This window comes from Nerophis ophidion, linkage group LG24 (assembly GCF_033978795.1).
Source record: "Nerophis ophidion isolate RoL-2023_Sa linkage group LG24, RoL_Noph_v1.0, whole genome shotgun sequence".
In the NCBI taxonomy this organism is placed as follows: domain Eukaryota; kingdom Metazoa; phylum Chordata; class Actinopteri; order Syngnathiformes; family Syngnathidae; genus Nerophis; species Nerophis ophidion.
In genome coordinates this window covers 2,651,766-2,670,792 of record NC_084634.1, presented here as the reverse complement: position 1 = coordinate 2,670,792, position 19,027 = coordinate 2,651,766, and the positions used below count along the sequence as shown (strand labels likewise).

At 42.1% G+C, this 19,027-nt stretch overlaps 1 long non-coding RNA gene across 2 annotated transcripts in view; it reads left to right on the top strand.

The window, feature by feature from the left end:
- Positions 1–10,978: 10,978 nt before the first annotated feature.
- Positions 10,979–19,027, top strand: part of LOC133542146 (uncharacterized) — a 61,598-nt gene continuing 53,549 nt past the window's right edge. The window contains exons 1-3 of one of the 2 annotated variants that reach the window (XR_009804071.1): positions 10,979–11,043; positions 11,124–11,173; positions 11,547–11,659. This is a non-coding gene — a long non-coding RNA (uncharacterized LOC133542146). Of the gene's footprint in view, positions 11,044–11,123; positions 11,174–11,546; positions 12,147–19,027 lie in introns of those variants that run through there. The other variant, XR_009804070.1, reaches the window with a different exon arrangement.

Sequence of the window (19,027 nt, the reverse complement as noted above, 5' to 3'; positions counted from 1 at the left end):
GTCTAAAGGTCTGAAGGTCTGAGGGTCTGAAGGTCTGAAGGTCTGAAGGTCTGAGGGTCTGAGGGTCTGAAGGTCTGAAGGTCTAAAGGTCTAAAGGTCTGAACGTCTGAAGGTCTGAAGGTCTGAGGGTCTGAGGGTATGAAGGTCTGAGGGTCTGAGGGTCTGAAGGTCTGAAGGTCTGAGGGTCTGAGGGTCTGAGGGTCTGAGGGTCTGAAGGTCTGAGGGTCTGAGGGTCTGAGGGTCTGAAGGTCTAAAGGTCTAAAGGTCTGAAGGTCTGAGGGTCTGAGGGTCTGAAGGTCTGAGGGTCTGAGGGTCTGAGGGTCTGAAGGTCTGAGGGTCTGAGGGTCTGAGGGTCTGAAGGTCTAAAGGTCTAAAGGTCTGAAGGTCTGAGGGTCTGAGGGTCTGAAGGTCTGAGGGTCTGAGGGTCTGAAGGTCTGAAGGTCTAAAGGTCTAAAGGTCTGAAGGTCTGAAGGTCTGAAGGTCTGAGGGTCTGAGGGTCTGAGGGTCTGAAGGTCTGAGGGTCTGAGGGTCTGAGGGTCTGAGGGTCTGAAGGTCTGAGGGTCTGAGGGTCTGAAGGTCTGAGGGTCTGAGGGTCTGAAGTTCTGAGGGTCAGAAGGTCTGAGGGTCTGAAGGTCTGAGGGTCTGAGGGTCTGAGGGTCTGAAGGTCTGAGGGTCTGAAGGTCTGAGGGTCTGAGGGTCTGAGGGTCTGAAGGTCTGAGGGTCTGAGGGTCTGAAGGTCTGAGGGTCTGAGGGTCTGAAGGTCTGAGGGTCTGAAGGTCTGAGGGTCTGAAGGTCTGAGGGTCTGAGGGTCTGAGGGTCTGAAGGTCTGAGGGTCTGAGGGTCTGAAGGTCTGAGGGTCTGAGGGTCTGAAGGTCTGAGGGTCTGAAGGTCTGAGGGTCTGAAGGTCTAAAGGTCTGTGGGTCTGAGGGTCTGAAGGTCTGAGGATCTGAAGGTCTGAGGGTCTGAGGGTCTGAAGGTCTAAAGGTCTAAAGGTCTGAAGGTCTGAGCGTCTGAAGGTCTGAAGGTCTAAAGGTCTAAAGGTCTAAAGGTCTAAAGGTCTAAAGGTCTAAAGGTCTAAAGGTCTAAAGGTCTAAAGGTCTGAAGGTCTAAAGGTCTGAAGGTCTGAAGGTCTGAGGGTTTGAAGGTCTGAGGGTCTGAGGATGTGGTCCCAGGTCGGCGAGAACAAAACCTTGGGCAGTTTGTTGATCTTCCCCCGATCAGCGATCCTGTAATTACAGCGAAACCCGATCTTCCATCTTGCGGCCGACCCCGCCCACTCCGACATGGACGCCGTGCCACGCCCCCTCCCTCCCCCCACGGTGCCCCTGTGGACCCCGGGCCGCACGGGGCCGCCACTTCTGGAGTATTCCCCGTGTCAAACACCCCCCCCCCCCCCCCCATCACCTCCCCCCCCCCCCCTCCCCCACCCTGCCGCTAACGACGTCTGGGAAAAGGCGGCGGCGACCTTTCCCAGACTTCCGAAGGGAGCTGAGTCCATGTTTGCGGCGGCGGTGGCGGACCACGCCGCCACGGCCGCTCCCGGGAGGAAAGGCGAGGCGCAGGTGGGGGAGGGGGGGTTGGGGGGGGGCGTGGGAAAGGAGAGCGTGGAATGTTGTTATTTCCCGCCAAAAAGCGTCAACTATTAACAGACACAATCTGCAGGAAGCGGCGGCGAGCTGATTGCGGCGAGTCGGACCCCTCGCCATGATGGACGCGTGAATGGCGGTAATCATTTGTCTGATTTGATGGCGAGGAGGCGCCGTGATTACGGCTGATTTGGATGCATGATGGACCCCCCCCCCCCACCCTCGTGCCCCCCCATCATCACACACGCCAATCAATGACCGGCACTTAGCCCCGCCCCCACCAGGGCGAGGAGGTGCAGCTCACCTTGTCTTGTCTCCATGGCGATGACGTCCGAGCGGCGTGATTGACGGCGGCGAGGAAGATGGACGAGCGTGCAGTCACTTCCTGTCCCGCCCACCTCCCGCCAGCTAGGCCCCGCCCTCACTAATCTTTCTGCCGCTCCACACGGGAAACTGCCGGCGTGCGACCTGCCGCTTCTCATGGCGTTCTTAGGGAGGGGGGGCGGAGCAAACATCCCTCCTGCTGCCAGGGGGAGGGGCCTTAAGGTGGAGTGGATCTAGTTTAGGAGATCTGGTGTACTAGTTCTCATCTCTTAGATCTAGTCTCGGAGATCTGTTGTAGTAGATTTTATATACTCTAGAAGATCTGTTGTAGTACATCTAGTCTGGGAGATCTGGTGTAGTAGTTCTCGTCTTTTGGATCTATTGTAAGAGATCTGGTGTAGTAGATCTCGAATCTTAGATCTAGTCTCGGAAATCTGTTGTAGTAGATTATATATACTCTAGGAGATCTGTTGTAGTACATCTAGTCAAGGAGATCTGGTGTAGTAGATCTCGTCTAGGAGAGCTGGCGGACGCGATCTAGTCTAGGAGATCTGGTGTAGTAGATCTCGTCTCTTAGATCTAGTCCCGGAGATCTGTTGTAGTAGATTTCGTCTCTTATATATACTCTAGGAGATCTGGTGTAGTAAATCTAGTCTAGGATATCTGGTGTAGTAGATCTCGTCCAGGAGATCTGGTGGAGGCGATCTCGTCTAGGAGATCTGGTGTAGTAAATCTAGTCTAGGATATCTGGTGTAGTAGATCTCGTCCAGGAGATCTGGTGGAGGCGATCTCGTCTAGGAGATCTGGTGTAGTAAATCTCGTCTCTTAGATCTAGTCTCGGAGATCTGTTGTAGTAGATTCCATCTCTTATATATACTCTAAGAGATCTGTTGTAGCACATCTAGTCTAGGAGATCTGGTGTAGTAGATCTCGTCTCTTAGATCTAGTCCCGGAGATCTGTTGTAGCACATCTAGTCTAGGAGATCTGGTGTAGTTGATCTCGTCTCTTAGATCTAGTCCCGGAGATCTGTTGTAGTAGATTTTGTCTCTTATATATACTCTAGGAGATCTGTTGTAGTAAATCTAGTCTAGGAGATCTGTTGTAGTAAATCTAGTCTAAGAGATCTGGTGTAGTAGATCTCGTCTCTTAGATCTAGTCCCGGAGATCTGTTGTAGTAGATTTCGTCTCTTATATATACTCGAGGAGATCTGTTGTAGTAAATCTAGTCCAGGAGATCTGGTGTAGTAAATCTAGTCTAGGAGATCTGGGGTAGTGGATCTTGTCTCTTAGATCTATTGTAGGAGATCTGGTATAGTAGATCTCGTCTCTTATATATACTCTAGAAGATCTGGTGTAGTAGATCTAGTCTAGGAGATCTGGTGTAGTCTAACTAGTCCCTTAGATCTACTCTCTTAGACCTGGTGTAGTAGATCTAGTCTAGGAGATCTGTTGTAGTAAATCTCGTCTCTTATATCTATTGTAGGAGATCTGGTGCAGTAGATCCAGTCCAGGAGATCTGCTGTAGTAAATCTAGTCTCTTGGATCTAGTCTCAGGGATCTGGTGTAGTAGATCTCGTCTCTTGGATCTGGTGTAGTAGATTTAGTCTCTTAGATCTAGTCTGGGAGATCTGGTGTAATAGATCTGGTCTGGGAGATATGCTGTAGTAGATCTAGTCTCTTAGACCTAGTCTCGGAGATCTGGTGTAGTGGATCTAATCTCTTAGATCTGGTGTAGTAGATATTTTTCTCTTAGATCTAGTCTCGGAGATCTGGTGTAGTAGATCTTGTCTCTTGGATCTGGTGTAGTAGATCTAGTCTAGGAGATCTGTTGTAGTAAATCTCATCTCTTGAATCTATTGTAGAAGATCTGGTTCAGTAGATCTAGTCTAGGAGATCCGCTGTAGTAAATCTAGTGTCTTAAATCTAGTCTCGGAGATCTGGTGTAGTAGATCTAGTCTCATAGATATGGTGTAGTAGATCTAGTCTCGGAGATCTGGTGTAGTAGATCTAGTCTCATAGATATGTTGTAGTAGATCTAGTCTCGGGGATCTGGGGTAGTAGATTCAGTCTCTTAGATGTGGTGTAGTAGATCTAGTCTAGGAGCTCCGCTGTAGTAGACCTAGTCTCTTGGATCTAGTCTTGGAGATCTGGTGTCGTAGATGTAGTCTCTTAGATGTGGTGTAGTAGATCTAGTCTCTTAGATTTAGTGTAACAGAACTGGTGTCGTAAATCTAGTCCCGTATATCTGGTCTAGGAGATCTTGTGTAGTAGATCTAGTTTTTTACATCTAGTCCAGTAGAACTGGTGTAGTAAATCTAGTCTCTTTGATCGAGTCTACGAGATATGGTGTAGTAGATCTAGTCCCCTAAATCTAGTCTCGGAGAATTGGTGTAGTAGATTTCGTCTCTTAGATCTGGTGCAGTAGATCTAGTCTCTTAGATCTGCTGTAGTAGATCAACTCTCTTGGATCTAGTCTCGGAGATCTGGTGTTGTAGATTTCGTCTCTTAGATCTGGTGCAGTAGATCTAGTCTCTTAGATCTGCTGTAGTAGATCAAGTCTCTTATATCTAGTCTCGGAGATCTGGTGTTGTAGATTTCGTCTCTTAGATCTAGTCCAAGAGATCTGTTGTAGTAAATCTCATCTCTTGGATCGATTGTAGGAGATCTGGTGTAGTAAATCTAGTCTAGGATCTCTGCTGTAAGACCTAGTCTCTTGAATCTAGTCTCAGAAATCTGGTGTAGTAGATCTAGTCTCTTAGATTTAGTGTAGGAGATCTGGTGTAGTATAACTAGTCTCTTAGATCTGCTGTAGTAGATAACGTCTCTTAGATCTTGTCTAGGAAATCTGGTGTACTAAATCTAGTTTCTTAGATATAGTGTAAGAGAACTGGTGTAGTTAATCTAGTCCCGCAGATCTGGTCTGAGAGATCTTGAATAGTAGATCTAGTTTTTTTTTTAATCTAGTCTGGGAGATCTGCTGTAGTAGATCTATTCTCTTAGATCTAGTCTGGGAGATCTGGTGCAGTAAATCTAGTCTCTTAGATCTAGTCTAAGAGATCTGGTGTAGTAAATCTAGTCTCTTGGATCTAGTCTACGAGATCTGCTGTAGTAGATCCAGTCACTTAGATCTAGTCTAGGAGATCTGGTGTAGTATATCTAGTCTCTTAGGTCTATTCTAGGAGAGCTGGTGTAGTATATCTAGTCTATTAGATCTATTTTAGTAAATCTAGTCTCTTAGATCTAGTCTAGGAGTTCTGGTGTAGTAGATCTAGTCTAGGAGATCTGGTGTAGTAGATCTTGTCTCTTGAATCTAGTCTAGGAGATCTGGTGTAGTAAATCTAGTCTCTTAGATCTAGTCTAGTAGATCTGGTGTAGTAGGTCTGGTCTCTTAAATCTAGTCTATGAGATCTGGTGTAGTAGATCTAGTCTAGGAGAGCTGGTGTAGTAGATCTTGTCTCTTAAATCTAGTCTAGGAGATCTGGTGGAGTAAATCTAGTCTCTTGAATCTAGTCTCAGAGATCTGGTGTAGTAGATCTAGTCTCTTAGATTTAATGTAGGAGATCTGGTGTAGTATAACTAGTCTCTTGGATCTGCTGTAGTAGATAACGTCTCTTAGATCTTGTCCAGGAAATCTGGTGTACTAAATCTAGTTTCTTAGATATAGTGTAAGAGAACTGGTGTAGTTAATCTAGTCCCGCAGATCTGGTCTGAGAGATCTTGAATAGTAGATATAGTTTTTTTAAAATCTAGTCTGGGAGATCTGCTGTAGTAGATCTATTCTCTTAGATCTAGTCTGGGAGATCTGCTGTAGTAGATCTATTCTCTTAGATCTAGTCTGGGAGATCTGCTGTAGTAAATCTAGTCTCTTAGATCTAGTCTAAGAGATCTGGTGCAGTAAATCTAGTCTCTTGGATCTAGTCTACGAGATCTGCTGTAGTAGATCCAGTCACTTAGATCTAGTCTAGGAGATCTGGTGTAGTATATCTAGTCTCTTAGGTCTATTCTAGGAGATCCGGTGTAGTATATCTAGTCTCTTAGATCTATTGTAATAAATCTAGTCTCTTGGATCTAGTCTAGGAGTTCTGGTGTAGTGGATCTAGTCTAGGAGATCTGGTGTAGTAGATCTTGTCTCTTAAATCTAGTCTAGGAGATCTGGTGTAGTAAATCTAGTCTCTTAGATCTAGTCTAGGAGATCTGGTGTAGTAGATCTGGTCTCTTAGATCTAGTCTATGAGATCTGGTGTAGTAGATCTAGTTTCTTAGATCTAGTCTAGGAGAGCTGGTTTAGTCAATCTAGACTCTTAGATGTAATTTAGGAGATCTGGTGTAGTAGATCTTGTACCTTAGGTCTAGTCTAGGAGCTCTGGTGTAGTAGATCTAGTCTCTTAGATCTAGTCTAGGAGATCTGGTGTTGTAAATCTAGTCTCTTAGATCTAGTCTAGCAGATGTGGTGTTATTAATCTAGTCTACAAGATCTGCTGTAGTAGATGTAGTCTCTTAGATCTAGTCTAGAAGATCTGGAGTAGTAACTTTAGTCCCTTAGATCTGGTGTAATAGATCTAGTCTAGGAGATCTGGTGTAGTAGATCTAGTCTCCTAGGTCTAGTTTAAGAGATCTGGTGTAGTAGAATTAGTTTTGGTGAACTTGTTTGGATTTAGTTTAGGAGATCTGGTGTAGTAGATCTAGTCTCCTAGATTTAGTCTAGGAGATCTGGTGTAGTAGATCTAGTATCTTAGATCTAGTGTAGGATATCTGTTGTAGTCGATCTTGTCTGGGAGATCTGGTGCAGTACATCTAGTGTCTTAGATCTAGTCAATGAGATTTGTTGTAGTAAATCTAGTTTCTTGGATCCAGTCTAGGAGATCTGGTGTAGTAGATCAAGTTTATTGGATCCACTCTAGTATATCTGTCCTAGTAGATCTAGTGTAGTATATCTGTCCTAGTAGCTCTAGTGTCATAGATCTAGTGTGGTAGAGCTAGAGTATCTATTATATGCATGTAGTCTAGTAGATCTAGTATAGAAAAATCTGGTATATGGATCCAGTCCAGTAATCAAGTGTATAAGATCTAGTATATTTAGCAAAAAGCGCTGATTGAGTAGAAAGTCTAGTATATCTAGTATAGAGGTCTAGGCTAGGAGAACATGTGTAGTAAATCTAGTCTGGTGGATATAGTGTAGTAGTTCTAGTTTAATAGATCTATCCTTGTAGATGCTCTAGTACATCTATTATAGAGATCTAGTCTAGTACATCTAGTGTAAAAGCATTAGTATATCTAGTATACAAGTCTAGTCTTGTAGATCTAGTGTAAAAGCACTAGTATATCTAGTATACAAGTGTAGTCTTGTAGATCTAGTGTACGTATCTAGTATGTCTAGTATATAGCTGTAGTCTACTAAATGTAGAGCAGGCGATCTAGTGCATCAAGTCTAGTACTTATAGATATCAAGGAAGTGGAAGAGAATAATAAAGTAAAGGTGACAGGAAGTGGAGGAGAATAAAGTGTAAAGGTGACAGGAAGTGGAGGAAAATAAAGGTGAAAGGTGACAGGAAGTGGAGGAGAATAAAGGAAAAGGTGACAGGAAGTGGAGGAGAATAAAGGTGAAAGATGACAGGAAGTGGAGGAGAATAAAGTGTAAAGGTGACAGGAAGTGGAGGAGAATAAAGGTGAAAGATGACAGGAAGTGGAGGAGAATAAAGGTGAAAGATGACAGGAAGTGGAGGAGAATAAAGTGTAAAGGTCACAGGAAGTGGAGGAGAATAAAGGTGAAAGATGACAGGAAGTGGAGGAGAATAAAGTGTAAAGGTGACAGGAAGTGGAGGAGAATAAAGGCAAAAGGTGACAGGAAGTGGAGGAGAATAAAGGCGAAAGGTGACAGGAAGTGGAGGAGAATAAAGTGTAAAGGTGACAGGAAGTGGAGGAGAATAAAGTGTAAAGATGACAGGAAGTGGAGGAGAATAAAGGTGAAAGATGACAGGAAGTGGAGGAGAATAAAGGTGAAAGGTGACAGGAAGTGGAGGAGAATAAAGGTGAAAGATGACAGGAAATGGAGGAGAATAAAGTGTAAAGGTGACAGGAAGTGGAGGAGAACAAAAGTGTAAAGACGACAGGAAGTGGAGGAGAACAAAAGTGTAAAGACGACAGGAAGTGGAGGAGAATAAAGTGTAAAGGTGACAGGAAGTGGAGGAGAACAAAAGTGAAAGGTGACAGGAAGTGGAGGAGAATAAAGTGTAAAGGAAACAAGAAGTGGAGGAGAATAAAGGTGAAAGATGACAGGAAGTGGAGGAGAATAAAGTGTAAAGGTGACAGGAAGTGGAGGAGAACAAAAGTGAAAGGTGACAGGAAGTGGAGGAGAATAAAGTGTAAAGGAAACAGGAAGTGGAGGAGAATAAAGGTGAAAGATGACAGGAAGTGGAGGAGAATAAAGTGTAAAGGTGACAGGAAGTGGAGGAGAACAAAAGTGAAAGGTAACAGGAAGTGGAGGAGAATAAAGTGTAAAGGTGACAGGAAGTGGAGGAGAATAAAGTGTAAAGGTGACAGGAAGTGGAGGAGAATAAAGTGTAAAGGTGACAGGAAGTGGAGGAGAATAAAGGTGAAAGATGACAGGAAGTGGAGGAGAATAAAGGTGAAAGATGACAGGAAGTGGAGGAGAATAAAGGTGAAAGATGACAGGAAGTGGAGGAGAATAAAGTGCAAAGGTGACAGGAAGTGGAGGTGAATAAAGTGTAAAGGTGACAGGAAGTGGAGGAGAACAAAAGTGAAAGGTAACAGGAAGTGGAGGAGAATAAAGTGTAAAGGTCACAGGAAGTGGAGGAGAATAAAGATGAAAGATGACAGGAAGTGGAGGAGAATAAAGTATAAAGGTGACAGGAAGTGGAGGAGAATAAAGTGTAAAGGTGACAGGAAGTGGAGGAGAACAAAAGTGAAAGGTAACAGGAAGTGGAGGAGAATAAAGTGTAAAGGTCACAGGAAGTGGAGGAGAATAAAGATGAAAGATGACAGGAAGTGGAGGAGAATAAAGGTGAAAGATGACAGGAAGTGGAGGAGAATAAAGGTGAAAGGTGACAGGAAGTGGAGGAGAATAAAGGTGAAAGATGACAGGAAGTGGAGGAGAATAAAGTGTAAAGGTGACAGGAAGTGGAGGAGAATAAAGTGTAAATGTGACAGGAAGTGGAGGAGAATAAAGGTGAAAGATGACAGGAAGTGGAGGAGAATAAAGGTGAAAGATGACAGGAAGTGGAGGAGAATAAAGGTGAAAGATGACAGGAAGTGGAGGAGAATAAAGTCAAAAAGTGACAGGAAGTGGAGGAGAATAAAGTGTAAAGGTGACAGGAAGTGGAGGAGAATAAACTCAAAAGGTGACAGGAAGTGGAGGAGAATAAAGTGTAAAGGTGACAGGAAGTGGAGGAGAATAAAGTGTAAATGTGACAGGAAGTGGAGGAGAATAAAGGTGAAAGATGACAGGAAGTGGAGGAGAATAAAGTGTAAAGGTGACAGGAAGTGGAGGAGAATAAAGTGTAAATGTGACAGGAAGTGGAGGAGAATAAAGGTGAAAGATGACAGGAAGTGGAGGAGAATAAAGTGTAAATGTAACAGGAAGTGGAGGAGAATAAAGGTGAAAGATGACAGGAAGTGGAGGAGAATAAAGTGTAAATGTGACAGGAAGTGGAGGAGAATAAAGGTGAAAGATGACAGGAAGTGGAGGAGAATAAAGGTGAAAGATGACAGGAAGTGGAGGAGAATAAAGGTGAAAGGTGACAGGAAGTGGAGGAGAATAAAGGTGAAAGATGACAGGAAGTGGAGGAGAATAAAGTGTAAAGGTGACAGGAAGTGGAGGAGAATAAAGTGTAAAGGTGACAGGAAGTGGAGGAGAACAAAAGTGAAAGGTGACAGGAAGTGGAGGAGAATAAAGTGTAAAGGAAACAGGAAGTGGAGGAGAATAAAGGTGAAAGATGACAGGAAGTGGAGGAGAATAAAGTGTAAAGGTGACAGGAAGTGGAGGAGAATAAAGGTGAAAGATGACAGGAAGTGGAGGAGAATAAAGGTGAAAGATGACAGGAAGTGGAGGAGAATAAAGGTGAAAGATGACAGGAAGTGGAGGAGAATAAAGTGCAAAGGTGACAGGAAGTGGAGGAGAATAAAGTGTAAAGGTGACAGGAAGTGGAGGAGAACAAAAGTGAAAGGTAACAGGAAGTGGAGGAGAATAAAGTGTAAAGGTCACAGGAAGTGGAGGAGAATAAAGATGAAAGATGACAGGAAGTGGAGGAGAATAAAGGTGAAAGATGACAGGAAGTGGAGGAGAATAAAGGTGAAAGGTGACAGGAAGTGGAGGAGAATAAAGGTGAAAGATGACAGGAAGTGGAGGAGAATAAAGTGTAAAGGTGACAGGAAGTGGAGGAGAATAAAGTGTAAATGTGACAGGAAGTGGAGGAGAATAAAGGTGAAAGATGACAGGAAGTGGAGGAGAATAAAGGTGAAAGATGACAGGAAGTGGAGGAGAATAAAGGTGAAAGATGACAGGAAGTGGAGGAGAATAAAGTCAAAAAGTGACAGGAAGTGGAGGAGAATAAAGTGTAAAGGTGACAGGAAGTGGAGGAGAATAAACTCAAAAGGTGACAGGAAGTGGAGGAGAATAAAGTGTAAAGGTGACAGGAAGTGGAGGAGAATAAAGTGTAAATGTGACAGAAAGTGGAGGAGAATAAAGGTGAAAGGTGACAGGAAGTGGAGGAGAATAAAGGTGAAAGATGACAGGAAGTGGAGGAGAATAAAGTGTAAAGGTGACAGGAAGTGGAGGAGAATAAAGTGTAAAGGTGACAGGAAGTGGAGGAGAATAAAGTGTAAAGATAGAATAAAGTGTAAATGTAACAGGAAGTGGAGGAGAATAAAGGTGAAAGATGACAGGAAGTGGAGGAGAATAAAGTGTAAAGGTGACAGGAAGTGGAGGAGAATAAAGTGTAAAAGTAACACAGGTGTCAAATACATTTGCGGAGACTATTAAGCTCTTGTCTTTCTATTTACTCTTTGTGCACTTCCTAGTCACGTGACCGCCGCGGTCCAATGGGTGGTGCTTATAAGCCGCTAGCAGGAAGTAGCCAGGAGACAGGACATGAGATCGATGACATTTCTGCTCAAAGTACTTTTTAAACTTTCTTTTCACCTGAAATATTGTGATGACACTTTTTTAAACTACATGACTATTTTGTCACTTTATAGAGCAGACTTCCAGCGCCATGAAGATGTGTTTGACTGTAGAAACTGGGTTGGTGAGTCCTTATTGATGACAACAGCACTTCAAGCATTCATCTTTCTTCTTTCTGGAATGTTCTCAACCCTCCTTATTAACATCTTTATGTCTTCAACTAATGATCACTTTTGTGTATTAAATGTACTTTTATGTCTTTACATCATTTAGCTTTGTGTAGCTCATAATTATGCTGCTAATGTTAGCATTTTATTGCATATTGTGTTTATATTGTACAATATTGAGGAAAGAATGAGAAATTATTGAATATTTATTATGAATACTTGATAATATATTATTGAATAATATATTATGAATACTAGATAACGCAATTCAGTGTTATTTAATGAAGATTTGTGTAGACATGGATCTATAAGAATGGTTCTGGCTTACAGAGGCCAGGATTCTCTTTTTGATGGCCAACTAAAGAAAAGAATCACCAAGTCCAAGGATCAAGTTTGGAAGATTCCAGCCAGGAAGCTGAGCACCAACTGCTCTGTCTGGGCAGGTAGGAGGCTCTCAAGCCAACCTTTTACAATTCTCACCTTTACCTGCAGCACATGGACTGTACTGCCATCCTTTTCCCCCCCAAAAAAACAAATATATCTGCTGTCCATCACTAGTTCTCTAATACAGGCTGTCAATCAAACTACAATTCTAGCTCTGCCTCTCTATGAGTTGAAACTAGTCTTCTGTTCCTAGCCCATAACACCACATATATATATATGTTTAGTGCATTGATTTGTAGCACGTATAGCTTACATACAGGTGACAGGAAGTGGAGGAGAATAAAGTGTAAAGGTGACAGGAAGTGGAGGAGAATAAATGTGTAAAGGTGACAGGAAGTGGAGGAGAATAAATGTGTGCCATGTTTGTTTTGGTGTGTGAGTGAGCAGCAAACACCAGGAAGTAGGGAAGGAAGGAAGAAAGGAAGGAAAGAAGGAGGGAAGGGGGGAAGAAAGGAAGGAAGGAGTGAAGGAAGAAAAGGGAAGGAGGGAAGGAAGAAAAGGGAAGGAGAGAAGGAATAAAAGGGAAGTGGGAAGGAAGGAAGGAGGGAGGTAAGGAAGGAGGGAAGGAAGGAGTGAAGAAAGGAAGGAAGGAGTGAAGGAACAAAAGGGAAGGAGGGAGGTAAGGAAGGAGTGACGGAAGGAAGGAAGGAAGGAGGGATGTAAGGACGGAGGTAAGGAATGAAGGAGGGAGGTAAGGAAGGAGTGAAGAAAGGAAGGAAGGAGTGAAAGAAGAAAAGGGAAGGAAGGAGTGAAGGAGGGAGGTAAGGAAGGAAGGAAGGAAGGAAGGAAGGAGGGAGGTAAGGAAGGAGTGATGGAAGGAAGGAAGGAAGGAGGGAGGTAAGGAAGGAAGGAATGAAGGAGGGAGGCAAGGAAGGAGTGAAGAAAGGAAGGAAGGAGTGAAAGAAGAAAAGGTAAGGAGGGAAGGAAGGATTGAAGGAAGGAAGGAGTGAAGGAGGGAGGTAAGGAAGGAGGGAGGTAAGGAAGGAAGGAGGGAGGTAAGGAAGGAGTGATGGAAGGAAGGAGGGAGGTAAGGAAGGAAGGAATGAAGAAAGGGAGGTAAGGAAGGAGTGAAAAAAGGAAGGAAGGAGTGAAAGAAGAAAAGGGAAGGAGTGAAGGAAGGAAGGAGGGAAGGAAGGAAGGAGGGAGGGAAGGAGGGAGGTAAGGAAGGAGAGAAAGAAGGAAGGGAGGAGTGAAAGAAGAAAAGGGAAGGAGTGAAGGAAGGAAGGAAGGAGGGAGGGAGGTAAGAAGGGAGGTAAGGAAGGAAGGAAGGAGGGAGGTAAGGAAGGAGAGAAAGAAGGAAGGGAGGAGTGAAGGAAGGAAGCAGGGAAGGAAGGAGTGAAGAAAGGAAGGAAGAAAAGGGAAGGAAGGAAGGAGGGAAGGAAGGAAGGAGTGAAAGAGGGAGGTAAGGAAGGAGTGACAGAAGGAAAGAAGGAGTGACAGAAGGAAGGAGTGAAGAAAGGAAGGAAGGAGTGAAGGAAGAAAAGGGAAGGAAGCAGGGAAGGAGGGAGGTAAGGAAGGAGTGACAGAAGGAAGGAAGGAACAAAGGAGGGAGGTAAGGAAGGAAGGAAGGAAGGAGGGAGGGAGGGAGGTAAGGAAGGAAGGAAGAAAGGAAGGAAGGAGGGAAGGAAGGAAGGAGGGAGGTAAGGAAGGAGTGAAGGAAGAAGAGGGATGGAAGGAAGGAGTGATGTAAGGAAGGAGTGAGTGAGGGAGGGAAGGAAGGAAGGAAGGAAGGAGGGAGGGAAGGAAGGAAGGAGGGAGGGATGTAAGGAAGGAGTGAAGGAAGGAAGGAAGGAGGGAGAGAGGTAAGGAAGGAAGGAAGGAAGGAAGGAAGGAAGGAGGGAGGGAGGGAGGTAAGGAAGGAAGGAAGGAAGGAAGGAGTGAAGGAGGGAGGTAAGGAAGGAAGGAAGAAAGGAAGGAAGGAGGGAGGGAAGGAAGGAAGGAGGGAGGTAAGGAAGGAAGGAGTGATGTAAGGAAGGAGTGAGTGAGGGAGGGAAGGAAGGAAGGAAGGAGGGAGGGAAGGAAGGAGGGAGGGATGTAAGGAAGGAGTGAAGGAAGGAAGGAAGAAAGGAAGGAAGGAAGGAGGGAGGGAGGTGAGGGAAGGAAGGAAGGAATGAAGGAGGGAGGTAAGGAAGGAAGGAGTGAAGGAAGAAGAGGGAAGGAAGGAAGGAGGGAGGTAAGGAAGGACTGACGGAAGGAAGGAAGGAGGGAGGTAAGGAGGGAAGGAAGGAGTGAAGAAAGGAAGGAAGGAGTGAAGGAAGAAAAGGGAAGTAAGGAAGGCAGGAAGGGAGTAAGGAGGTTGCTGGTGTGATCACTAACATCTCATCAGGAGCGGAGAAGAAAGCTTGAAAGTGCGAGACTGAGCGTTAATTGTCATCTTTCCTTGTCTCGTGTGTGTTGTGTTGTGTTGTGTTGTGTGTGTGTGTGTGTGTGTGTGTGTGTGTGTGTGTGTGTGTGTGTGTGTGTGTGTCAGCAGCAGCAGACGGCCGTCTCCTCTTTCTGTTTCCTAACACGCTTTGTCACTCAACATGCAGCCGTTACCACGGCAACCTTCCATCCACACCACACGCCCACAACCAGCACCCCCACAACTCTGCAGTCCACATCGGAACCGTGACAGAACCGCTTCAGGACCTGGTCGGAACCACCAGACAACCACGTCGGAACCAAATCAAAACCACCTCAAAAAACACACAAGAACCACAATAAAACCGCGTCAGAACAACTTTAGAAACCGCATTGAAACCACATCAGAACAACTTTAAAATCCACATTGGAATTACATTACAACACCTTTAAAATCCACATTGGAACCACATCAGAACAACTTCAAAAACACATTGGAACCACATCTGAACCAAATCAGAACAACTTTTAAAAACACATTGGAACCACATCAGAACAAATTCAAAAAGCACATTGGAACCACATCACAGTAAGTTGAAAATCCACATTGGAACCACATCAGAACAACTTCAAAAACACATTGGAACCACATCTGAACCAAATCAGAACAACTTTTAAAAACACATTGGAACCACATCAGAACAAATTCAAAAAGCACATTGGAACCACATCACAATAAGTTGAAAATCCACATTGGAACCACAACACAACAACTTTTAAAACCACATTTGAACCACACCAGAACTACTTTAAAAAAACACACATTGGAACCACATCAGAACAACTTTAAAAACCACATTGGAACCACAACACAACAATTCTTAAAAACACTTTGGAACCACATCAGAACAAATTCAAAAAACACATTGGAACCACATCAAAATAACTTGAAAATCCACATTGGAACGTCATCAGAACCAAATCAGAACAACTTTAAAAAACACATTGGAACCACCACACAACAACTTTTAAAATCCACATTGGAACCTCAGCAGAACAACTTTAAAAACCACATTGGAACCACAAGACAACAATTTTAAAAACACTTTGGAACCACATCAGAACCAAATCGGAACATTTAAAAAAAAAAAACACATTGGAACCTCATCAGAACAACTTTCAAAACCACATTGGAACCACTTCAGAACAAATTTTAAAAGCACATTGGAAACACAACACAACAACTTTTAAAACCACATTAGAACCACATCAGAACCAAATCAAAGAAACTTCAAAAACCACATTGGAACCACATCAGAACCTAATCAGAACAACTCTAAAAAGCACATCAGAACACATTTAAAAAGCACATTGGAACCACAACACAACAACTTTTAAAACCAGATCAGAACCAAATCAAAACGACTTCAAAAACCACATTGGAACCACATCTGAACTATTTAAAAAGCACATTGGAACCACATCAAAACAACTTTAGAAACCGCATTGGAACCACATCTGAACGTATTTAAAAAGCACATTGGAACCACATCAGAACAACTTCAAAAACACATTGGAACCACATCTGAACCAAATCAGAACAACTTTTAAAAACACATTGGAACCACATCAGAACAAATTCAAAAAGCACATTGGAACCACATCACAGTAAGTTGAAAATCCACATTGGAACCACATCAGAACAACTTCAAAAACACATTGGAACCACATCTGAACCAAATCAGAACAACTTTTAAAAACACATTGGAACCACATCAGAACAAATTCAAAAAGCACATTGGAACCACATCACAATAAGTTGAAAATCCACATTGGAACCACATCAGAACCAAATCAGAACAACTTTAAAAAACACATTGGAACCACAACACAACAACTTTTAAAACCACATTTGAACCACACCAGAACTACTTTAAAAAAACACACATTGGAACCACATCAGAACAACTTTAAAAACCACATTGGAACCACAACACAACAATTCTTAAAAACACTTTGGAACCACATCAGAACAAATTCAAAAAACACATTGGAACCACATCAAAATAACTTGAAAATCCACATTGGAACGTCATCAGAACCAAATCAGAACAACTTTAAAAAACACATTGGAACCACCACACAACAACTTTTAAAATCCACATTGGAACCTCAGCAGAACAACTTTAAAAACCACATTGGAACCACAAGACAACAATTTTAAAAACACTTTGGAACCACATCAGAACCAAATCGGAACATTTAAAAAAAAAAAAAACACATTGGAACCTCATCAGAACAACTTTCAAAACCACATTGGAACCACTTCAGAACAAATTTTAAAAGCACATTGGAAACACAACACAACAACTTTTAAAACCACATCAGAACCAAATCAAAGAAACTTCAAAAACCACATTGGAACCACATCAGAACCTAATCAGAACAACTCTAAAAAGCACATCAGAACACATTTAAAAAGCACATTGGAACCACAACACAACAACTTTTAAAACCAGATCAGAACCAAATCAAAACGACTTCAAAAACCACATTGGAACCACATCTGAACTATTTAAAAAGCACATTGGAACCACATCAAAACAACTTTAGAAACCGCATTGGAACCACATCTGAACGTATTTAAAAAGCACATTGGAACCACATCAGAACAACTTTAGAAACTGCATTGGAACAACATCAGAACACATTTAAAAAGCACATTGGAACCACAACACAACAACTTTTAAAAGCACATCAGAACCAAATCAAAAGAACTTCAAAAACCACATCTGAACATATTTAAAAAGCACGTTGGAACCACATCACAACAATTTTAGAAACCACATTGGAACCACATCAGAACCACATCAAAACAACTTCAAAAACCACATTGGAACCACATCTGAACATATTTAAAAACCACATTGGAACCACATCTGAACATATTTAAAAAGCACATCGGAACCACATCAAAACAACTTTAGAAACTGCATTGGAACCACATCTGAACGTATTTAAAAAGCACATTGGAACCACAACACAACAACTTTTAAACACACATCAGAACCAAATCAAAACAACTTCAAAAACCACATTGGAACCACGTCTGAACATATTTAAAAAGCACATTGGAACCACATCACAATAATTTTAGAAACTGCATTTGAACAACATCAGAACCACTTCAAAACAACTTCAAAAACCACATTGGAACCACATCTGAACATATTTAAAAAGCACATTGGAACCACATCCAAACAACTTTAGAAACCGCATGGGAACCACATCAGAACACATTTAAAAAGCACATTGGAACCACATCAAAACAACTTTGGAAACCGCATTGGAACCACATCAGAACACATTTAAAAAGCACATTGGAACCACAACAACTTTTAAAACCACATCAGAACCAAATCAAAACAACTTCAAAAACCACATTGGAACCACATCTGAACATATTTAAAAAGCACATTGGAACCACATCAAAACAACTTTAGAAACCGCATTGGAACCACATCTGAACGTATTTAAAAAACACATTGCAACCACATCAGAACAATTATAGAAACAACATTGGAACCACATCAGAACCACATCAAAACAACTTCAAAAACCACATTGGAACCACATCAGAACAATTTTAGAAACAACATTGGAACCACATCAGAACAACTTTCAAAAACACTTTGGAACCACATTACAACAACTTTAAAAACAGATTGGAACCACATCACAATAACTTTGCAATCCACATTGGAACCACATCAGAACCAAATCAGAACAGCTTTAAAAACCACATCAGAACCACATCAGAACAACTTCAAAAACCACATTGGAACCACATCTGAACCTATTTAAAAAGCACATTGGAACCACATCAGAACAACTTAAAAAACAGATTGGAACCACATCACAATAACTTTAAAATCCACATTGGAACCACAGCAGAACCAAATCAGAACAGCTTTAAAAACCACATCAGAACCACATCAAAACAACTTCAAAAAACACATTGAAACCACATTACAACAACTTAAAAAACAGATTGGAACCACATCATAATAACTTTAAAATCCACATTGGAACCACAGCAGAACCAAATCAGAACAGCTTTAAAAACCACATCAGAACCACATCAAAGCAACTTCAAAAAACACATTGAAACCACATTACAACAACTTAAAAAACAGATTGGAACCACATCATAATAACTTTAAAATCCACATTGGAACCACAGCAGAACCAAATCAGAACAGCTTTAAAAACCACATCAGAACCACATCAAAACAACTTAAAAAAAAACACATTGAAACCACATTACAACAACTTTAAAAACAGATTGGAACCACATCACAATAACTTTAAAACCCACATTGGAACCACATCAGAACCAAATCAGAACAGCTTTAAAAAACACATTGGAACCACATCAAAACAAATTTAAAAAGCACATTGGAACCACATTAGAATAATATCAGAACCACATTGAAACCACATTGGACTGATGTTTGAACCATATTAGAACCGCTTTAGAATGATGTCAGATCCACATTAGAACCACATTGGAACCACTTTCTTGTTGTACATGTGCATTACTTCACTCCAAACCCAGACCACATGATGGAAATGAAAGAAACACACACACACACACACACACACCACACATTTATATCTCTATCCATAATATCTATAGTAATAATTATATCTCTCTCGATAATATCTAAATTCATAATTACATATCAGTCTGTAATATTCATAATGATATCTCTCACATTGATATCTATATTCCCGATGATACATTGTTGACAATATCTATATTCATAATGATATCTCTCACATTGATATCTATATTCCCGATGATACATTGTTGACAATATCTATATTCATAATGATATCTCTCACATTGATATCTATATTCCCGATGATACATTGTTGACAATATCTATATTCATAATGATATCTCTCACATTGATATCTATATTCCCGATGATACATTGTTGACAATATCTATATTCATA